Source organism: Osmerus mordax, chromosome 3, assembly GCF_038355195.1.
Source record: "Osmerus mordax isolate fOsmMor3 chromosome 3, fOsmMor3.pri, whole genome shotgun sequence".
Taxonomy (NCBI): domain Eukaryota; kingdom Metazoa; phylum Chordata; class Actinopteri; order Osmeriformes; family Osmeridae; genus Osmerus; species Osmerus mordax.
The window spans coordinates 10,030,220-10,038,627 of record NC_090052.1 but is presented as its reverse complement, the minus strand read 5'-3'; positions in this window follow the sequence as shown (position 1 = coordinate 10,038,627).

Here is an 8,408-nt window from a genome sequence, read left to right as displayed (position 1 = left end):
AGGTCTTTCCGAAATTTGGAATCCCGGATAGCATAAGCTCAGACAATGGACTGCATTTTGTGGCTGAAACATTTAAATTGGCATTGAAAATGTTAGGTATTAGACAAAGGTTTGGCTGTGTTTATCATCCTCAGTCACAAGGGACAGTCGAGAGAGCCAACGGTATCTTGAAAGCCAAGTTAGCAAAAATCATGGCTGATGGTAAGTTAAACTAGGTACAGGCTTTACAACTGGCACTAATGGCAATGCGCTCGAGTACTAACCGACTAACATTTCTAACACCGCATGAAATGGCAACTGGAAGGCCACTTCCAGTTCCGTATTTACGAGTACCCGTTGAGGGTCCCCCCCTTGAAAAATTGGAAAGGGAGCTGCAAAGCTACCTACTACACTTAACACAAGTACATAAGGAAGAGTTCTCACAGGTAAAAGGTGCCACGGAGGAGAGGGAAGCAGAGATTCCAGAGAACCTACAGACGGTTGTGCCTGGAGATTGGGTTTACGTAAAGGGACGGGAAGGTCCCTTCAAAGTCCGTCTAACAACTCAAACAGCCCTAAAAGTTGACGGTAAGAAGTTTTGGTACCATTTCAATCACTGCTGTAGAGCCGAAGATCCAGAACAAAATGAGGCACATAGGAGAGGAGCAGCTCGACCGGAAAAAGAAGGGGCCGGTGTCACCGCCCCGCAGGGACTCCAGGATGGGGACGGACACTCTCCCCGCAGGGACCCAGACGATCTCACAGACTGGTCCAGCAGAGACTCGCAAACAACCGAAACACTAACAGCAGCTGCCCACCTGTTAACCCTTGTGTAATCTTCGGGTCATTCTGACCCATCAGTCATTGTGACCCACCGTCGTATTGCGACAAATTTACCGCATACAAAAACAAAGTGAAGCATTTTCTTTTAACCGCTGGGCTGTCTTAGACCCCCCACATTGCAAAGGTTAAAAGAAAATTATTTAAATTTGTTTTTGTATTGGGTAAAATTGGGTAAATAACAACGATGGTTCGTTATGAACCTTTGGGTCATGTGACCCGAAGGCAGCACAAGGGTTAAGAAATCACCAAAGCCAGTTACAGCAGACAGCTGAGAGAGCACCAAGTGTTAGGGTCACCACGAGACAGGAGAGGGACCCCCCAGATTGTGCAACTAAGATACGACCAGGGCTAGGGGTAATGCTAATATGGACAGCCATAATGTTGGCAGGCAGCGTGATGTGGACAATACGACACCCGACACCCCCCATATATCCCCAACAAAATCTAACTCAACAACATGTTTCACCCACCATACCTCCCCAAGAAAACTTAACCCAACAACATGTTTCACCCATCACACATCCCCAAGAAAACCTGACTCCACAACATATCTTACCCACCAAATATCCCCAACACGACCCAACCCTACAACATTTTTTATCCACCAATAAGTCAAAAACACCAAAGGAAGATGTGCAGATGGCCAAGTGTGCATTAGCTGTAGGGGTGCTAGCGGCAAATCTAGGGTAGTATACCATTAGAACAGGACAGTTTCCCTTACAAATAGCTCCGGAAGGAGAAGGCAGCACTCTGTCACTGTATGAGGTTCCAACCAACGACCAAACACGGGAAGGGGCTTACATCGAGATGATAGAATTACAAACATTGAAGCGTAAATCAAGTTTGTATGAGTTGAGCCAAGAGGGATTGGGCAACAACTAACTTTGTGTTATGTCACTAGATGTACACGGCAGACGACCCCCAGCGGAAGAACGACCAAGACAACCCAAACCCCCAGCAGATATCGACCTCATCTATGCCATGCCTGACAAGTCAGGAACCCCCACCACCAGGAGTAGAGCCACAGCAGATAGATAGCTCAGTTATGACCATACGAGAAGGTCCAGCGAGTCCACCCCCAGTAGAGAGTAGTGCAGAAATAATCCCACCAGTTCTCATACCATTGGATAGAATCACTAAAGTAGGGAAAGACGCAGGTCAGGTTCCCAGCGACCCCAGATTAGGGCAGTGGCGGATCCACCCCATAAATTTAGACCTAGACAGGATAGTTATGGAGCCACCGCAGCTAACCTGGCAGCAGCAGGTGCAGGAGCTGCCACTCCCCAACCTCGGTTCACTAACCTCAGTACACCCAGGCCCGATGTGACCAACCTCTCTCAACCCCCACCCCCAGATCCAGTCATTCGGTGTCCCAGGCAGTACCAGGCCACCAATCCACGACCAACCACCCCCTCCAGGAGTCCAGACCACGGAAGGAGCAGCAAAGGGTCCTGAGGAAGAAGAACTCTCAGGAGCCACATCTGAGGGACCAGAGGGAGACACAAACACCAACACGGACGAAGCCGAGCTGGTTACCAGATCAAGCACCGCGGAAATGGATCATTGGATTGGAAAAATGTCACCGGATCAGTTTAAAAATCTCCAGGGACAAATGACCAAGAGGGTAACAAGACGTCTGAATCGTGCAAGACGAAGAGGGCAAGCGCAAATTCGGTGGAGAGAACACTATAGGGAAAAAGAGCGTCAGACTGAGGAGATGGCGACACTTCAGAGCAAGAACAGGATGCTGATACGCCAGAATGAGGAATTGAGAATGGAGATAAATAGCTGGCAGCAACGTTGGGGTGCATATCAACCCATGCCCCTAATGGATCCCTATGAGAACATTTGGCGGTACTTCTAAGGAAATGCTTTGGCTGAGGAGTGTAATTCTTCTGGCAGAAGGGTGTCATCCAACTACTCATTCTGTTTCACTCCGGATCATTTTGTTTCACCTTGGATTATTCTTGTAACGCTTGTTCTGCTTTACTGCTTATGAACAGCGCCCAAATTTGTTACAATAAGTGTAAGTGTGTGACAGGCTACTTCAATCCAACATATACATGAAAGAAGATGATGCAAACTCAACTGTAAATAGGAACATAGAAACAAGAAGATTACATTGAAAAGGATGACCCCTTTAATGATTCGGTGGGTCATAAAACTATTAACGAGGTCAATAGTCACACGATGATTAAAGCTAATACTTTTCCCGTATTAAATACGAAAAGAACAACAACCATCCATAAGTGCTATTAAGCAAAACAGTCGGTTATCACATGAACATCATTTATACAGTAATAAACACAGTTAGGGGCCCCCAATAAACAAACACATCAAATACACAATACTAAACCCGGCAATGCTATTTATCAATAAATGTCCCTACTCGGTACCGAGTGCTAATAAAAGGTCTCTGACGGTGCAGGCCTGATGTGGAGAGTCGGTGCAGCCCAAGCTGCTGTGCGAAAGCGGCTAATGTTACACGCTCAAGAGCGTGTAGGCCCTACTCACCCACCCCAAAGGTTTTAATGGCACCCCGAAACAATAGCTCCGGGTGCGGAAAGAAAGTGGCGCGAACTCTGGGGAACCAAGCAAACAAACTTCCAGCGTTGCACTCCCGGGTGGATTTAGCCGGCTGAAACAACAATCCAGCACGGTCCTCTCAAATGCTAGGGCACACGGGTCCAGCGTTATCCTCTATGGGTAGATCTTCTGCTCTAGGTGAAAAGTTCTCGTAACTTCCACTGATTTCAGTCCGTTAACTGCTCCCAATAGAGGATAGCCATACCCCATCATAGATGCTAGGTTTAGCTAGCTAGCTCCTCAAATTGACGCACCACGAGAGCTAACCGTCCAGCCTCTCTCGTGAGTGGTCGCGTCCCAAGAGACCAAAAAGAAAAACAACATAACATATATACAGTGTCAGTCAAAACAGGGCGTAACTTCCGCCCTACCAAAATTAACCGAAAACCAATTACAACAGTGCAACTGCCCCCGATTGACACGTTCATTGACCAACCACATAACACAAACCCACCGGCAGTATTAAATAATAGGTGCTTTAGAATAAATGCCAAGGATGCCAATACGGGTAAGAAATTTAGATATGACTCACTAAAAGTGAACATATGTTTAACAAGGAATGTTTGTGCACACATAAAATAACCCAGGGGGTTACATTCTGTTTCACCTTGGATTATTCTGTTTCACCTTGGATTATTCTGTTCCACTTTGGATGATTATGTTGCATCCTGGAATACCCAGTTTTACCCTGGACTATTCTGTCCCTATTAAAATATACTGCCCTCCTTTGGACACCCCGCCTGAGACCCAGCCCTTTCCCCAATCATCTTCACACATCCAATCCCCTCCCCTGAACATCACCAAACATCAACCCATTTCCCCAACCATTTTCACACATCCAACCCCTCCCCTGAACATCACCAAACATCAACCCATTTCCCTGAACACCTCCAAACACCAGCCCCTCACCCTGGACATCATCGGACACCTACTCATAACCCAGGACATTATCAGACATATATTTTAACCATTTAGTAATAAGTCACACTGTTTCACGATCAAGCACCAATATTATGTATTGCATGGAGCACTACTTTACAGGTTTATCTAGAAAAATATCATCACCCTGCATGTGCACCCTTTCTTTTATTTTGCTGTCACTTCACTGTTTTGTTTTCAATGACATTCTAGTATGTTGTATTGTTGTCATTGCTCGTTTATGTTGTCTCGCATACGGTTTGGAGATGCTTTAAAGTTGGGTCCTCATCACATGGATGTAGGGTTATGTGGGGGGGGGGGGGTAAAAGGTTTGCTATCCATTGCAATTTACATCTGCAGTATAGTAATGGGGCTAGACCCCGTTGCTCACTGGCTCATCAAATGACCTGCAGTCCCTGTGTATGTGTGAATGCTTGCTGTTAAGGGAAAGACAACGAACATGTAAACCTACGTCACAACCACTGGCTGTGGAGATGAGTATAACCAACATATAGTCATATATAGAACATATGCATTAGTCTATTACTTATTGTTTTATGTTAATGAAACTGACCAATTTTTATAAGTAATAGGACCTCAGTGCGAAGCTCCTCAGTGTGGATGGTGAATGAGCAGGGAGGTACAGTATGGCGACTAGCGATGACTCAGTTTGTCACATATACTTAGTTAGAGGCTGGAACGAATACTCATGTCGCATTATGAGCATAGTTAACCCAGATGGCTCGCGTTATGCGTGTCATTGGCTACGGGGAGTTTCTAGTTCCCCATACCCGTATCATTTTACTCCCCTGCTATGTGTTGCAATTAAGCTGAAAGCTTAACCCTTGTGCTGCCTTCGGGTCACATGACCCAAAGGTTCATAACGAACCATTGTTGTGTTTACCCAATTTTACCCAATACAAAAACAAATAAAAATAATTTTATTTTAACCTTCGCAATGTGGAGGGTCTGAGACAGCCCGACGGTTAAAAGAAAATGCTTCACTTTGTTTTTGTATGCAGTAAGGTTGTCGCAATATGACAGTGGGTAACAATGACTGATGGGTCAGAATGACCCGAAGAGAACACAAGGGTTAAGCGAGTATTGGAAAGAAGGACAGTCCACCAGGCCACCTAGGATGAGTTTTGCACGATGACTTACCTGAGTAAGGTCAAAATTAACAATGATTTGTTTTGTATTTTTATGATTCTACTGACACACTGAATTAGTGCCTAATGTGCTTTTTGACTACTGATATTCTATCAGCACTGATAATTACTCTGATATTATTTCTGTTGTATAATTACAGTAGTGTTCACAGTATGAGGTGTGGTGAGATTTTCTAAGTCTCATAGGGGGGACTGAAGTGGAATAATATCACATTGTTGTAATTATGAAAGATGAAGAATGAGTATGGATTATATGATTGAAATATGCCTATTAATCACTTTTATACCTTTATATGTTACACTACTGAAACAGCCTGATGCAAAGCCTTTGACTGTTTAGTATTTCCCCTAAGATATAGAAGGAAAATTAAGCCCAGAAATGTTAATCTGGATGATTGGGGCTGGGTGTGAGAGAAGGCTATGTGATCAGGCTTCTACCATAGAAAAACTACAAAACCCAGCAGTAATGAGGCAATTTTACAACCCACGGCCCGGAGCTCGATGTGACTGGCCTTCAAGGTCAGAGCGGGCTGCAAAAAATAGATGATTTCTCTATGCACCTGTAATCTGAAGCCTTTAGAGAGAGACCAATAGAGTGTAAAATAAATTGTGCATTTGTGATAAACAATATTGTACCAATAGCAAATTTACAGAACTGATAAGGTTTTGATATAAAAGAGTATGTCCGAAGAAGATTTCTCAGTCTGATTCTGCAGAATCTGGCTCACGTTTGAAAGGAATCACCCTGTTTGTATTGGATTCTGATTAAACACTTTGCATCAAACTCTGGAAGTTTTTGTGCTGTTTCAAACTTAGAGAAATTAACCCAAGGACTTAGTACTTTGATTTTCTTCATCAGAAGGCGCCGCCTGTCTCAAGTACCTACGACCCAGATAATGAATTTGTTCGATGAGTGAAACATACAGATGCATATAAATGAAGCTTGTTCCCCTGAGCTGTAACACAGGAGTAAAAATGGGCACCAGAGACAGCAGACAGTCAGCTCTCCAACTACTTCTAGCACATTAGCTAGGCTACCATTTCAAAATACCATCATTCTACACCGAGTAGCCTAATATCAAGTTAGCGGTTTGCACTAACTCATAGCAGAGATACCTCTGGAGAAGTTATCGAGTATAATTATACCAAGCACACAAAACTGAGTGATGAACTGCTGGCGGCGGTGGATGGTCCAGGTGCGACCGGAGCAGGAACGGCCGGGAGGGCGATGCTCGGTACGGCTCTGTGCTGCAAGGGAAGCCGTGTGTCCGTGAACCCTGTCCGTCTCTGGTCCATGTTAAAACTATCCGCCGTGAAATGGTCACTGCAGAGGCGGCTGTTGGAGTTGATGCAAAGCTTTCCATCAGCGTGGCTCTTCACAAAATCAATCCACCTATTTTTCCTTTCCTCATCACTATGGAAATTAAATAGCGTTGCAGCGCAGCTGAAGTTCTTACATCCAGGTAAGATGCAGTTGCGGGTGGAGGGAGACATCCTGAAGCTAGCTAGCTAGCTGATGTAGGCTACAATAACAATACAGCAGGAGTCGTAACTGAAGTGGAATTGGAGGACCTCTTATACAAATGAGCTACAGGGTTTTATACCGTTTCACCGGGTGAGAGGAGGAGCCATGCAGTGATCTGACGTAGATTGGTAATTTTTTGGCTCCGCCTATACAAAACCTGAGCTGATAACGGAAGAGAAACTGTTCTACGTTTGGGTCTACATTTGATTCACATGACGTCACTGTAGCTTTGCGTCGCTATCTTACCGACCGACTCGTCTCAGTCATGCCTGCAATATGCAGCCGAAAGAGGAACCCGGACTGGTATTTCATTCTATACCAAAAGACTGAAGGCTTATTCTCCTACTATTGTTATAATGGATAGCATAATAATAGCTGGAGTCGTAGATCTTCTGTAAACCTTCCGTACAGTAAGCCTTGTTTCCCAGATTTTCCCGTAGATTTTTTTTATCCCTTGTGCTGCCTTCGGGTCACATGACCCAAAGGTTCATAACGAACCATCGTTGTGTTTACCCAATTTTACCCAATACAAAAACAAATAAAAATAATTTTCTTTTAACCTTCGCAATGTTCAGGGTCTGAGACAGCCCGACGGTTAAAAGAAAATGCTTCACTTTGTTTTTGTATGCAGTAAAGTTGTCGCAATACGACGGTGGGTAACAATGACTGATGGGTCAGAATGACCCGAAGAGAACACAAGGGTTAAATAATACTTGAATTTCCCATGATTACCCCTAAGATGCTAGCCTGATGTTGTCATACTCATAATTCTAGTCAGAATATGAGTCTGATACCGCTCCGTTGTGCTGTGAGTATGGGGCGTGTTTCAACCGAACCTGGTAAAAAAATGCCTCTTCGCTCAATTGGATAGACCTACAACCAATCAGAACAACGTAGTATGTTGTTTGTTGAAAACGAATTTAACCCAAGCGCTCTTTGGTGATGTGGTTGATTATGTTACTGTTGATCATCTGTCCATCATTGTATGAAGCCCGCCCTGACAATTTGATTGGTCCGAACAGCTCTTGTTCGGACATAGTTTTTCCCCAACAAGCGACCCCAGACCCAACTTCCCGACCCAATTTTTTTGTGGGCGGGCTAAGTTCGGCTGGCACCCAAGCTACTAAGATGCGTGAGTTTTAAATAATTCCGACGCTCCCACCAGAGTGAGTTATTTAACGATATAACAAATTATATTAGGCTATAATAACGATTGTCATGCCATGAGCATTATAACGTTCATTACAAAATCGTTAAATCTGCTTTAAAATAACGGAAATCAACTCTACAAACAACTGTCATGTATGTGTGCAACCATTTGTTAAACTTGCTACAATAAAGGCAGGCAACTGTAGACTTATAAGTTGTGTTATTCTATGAAAAAGCTA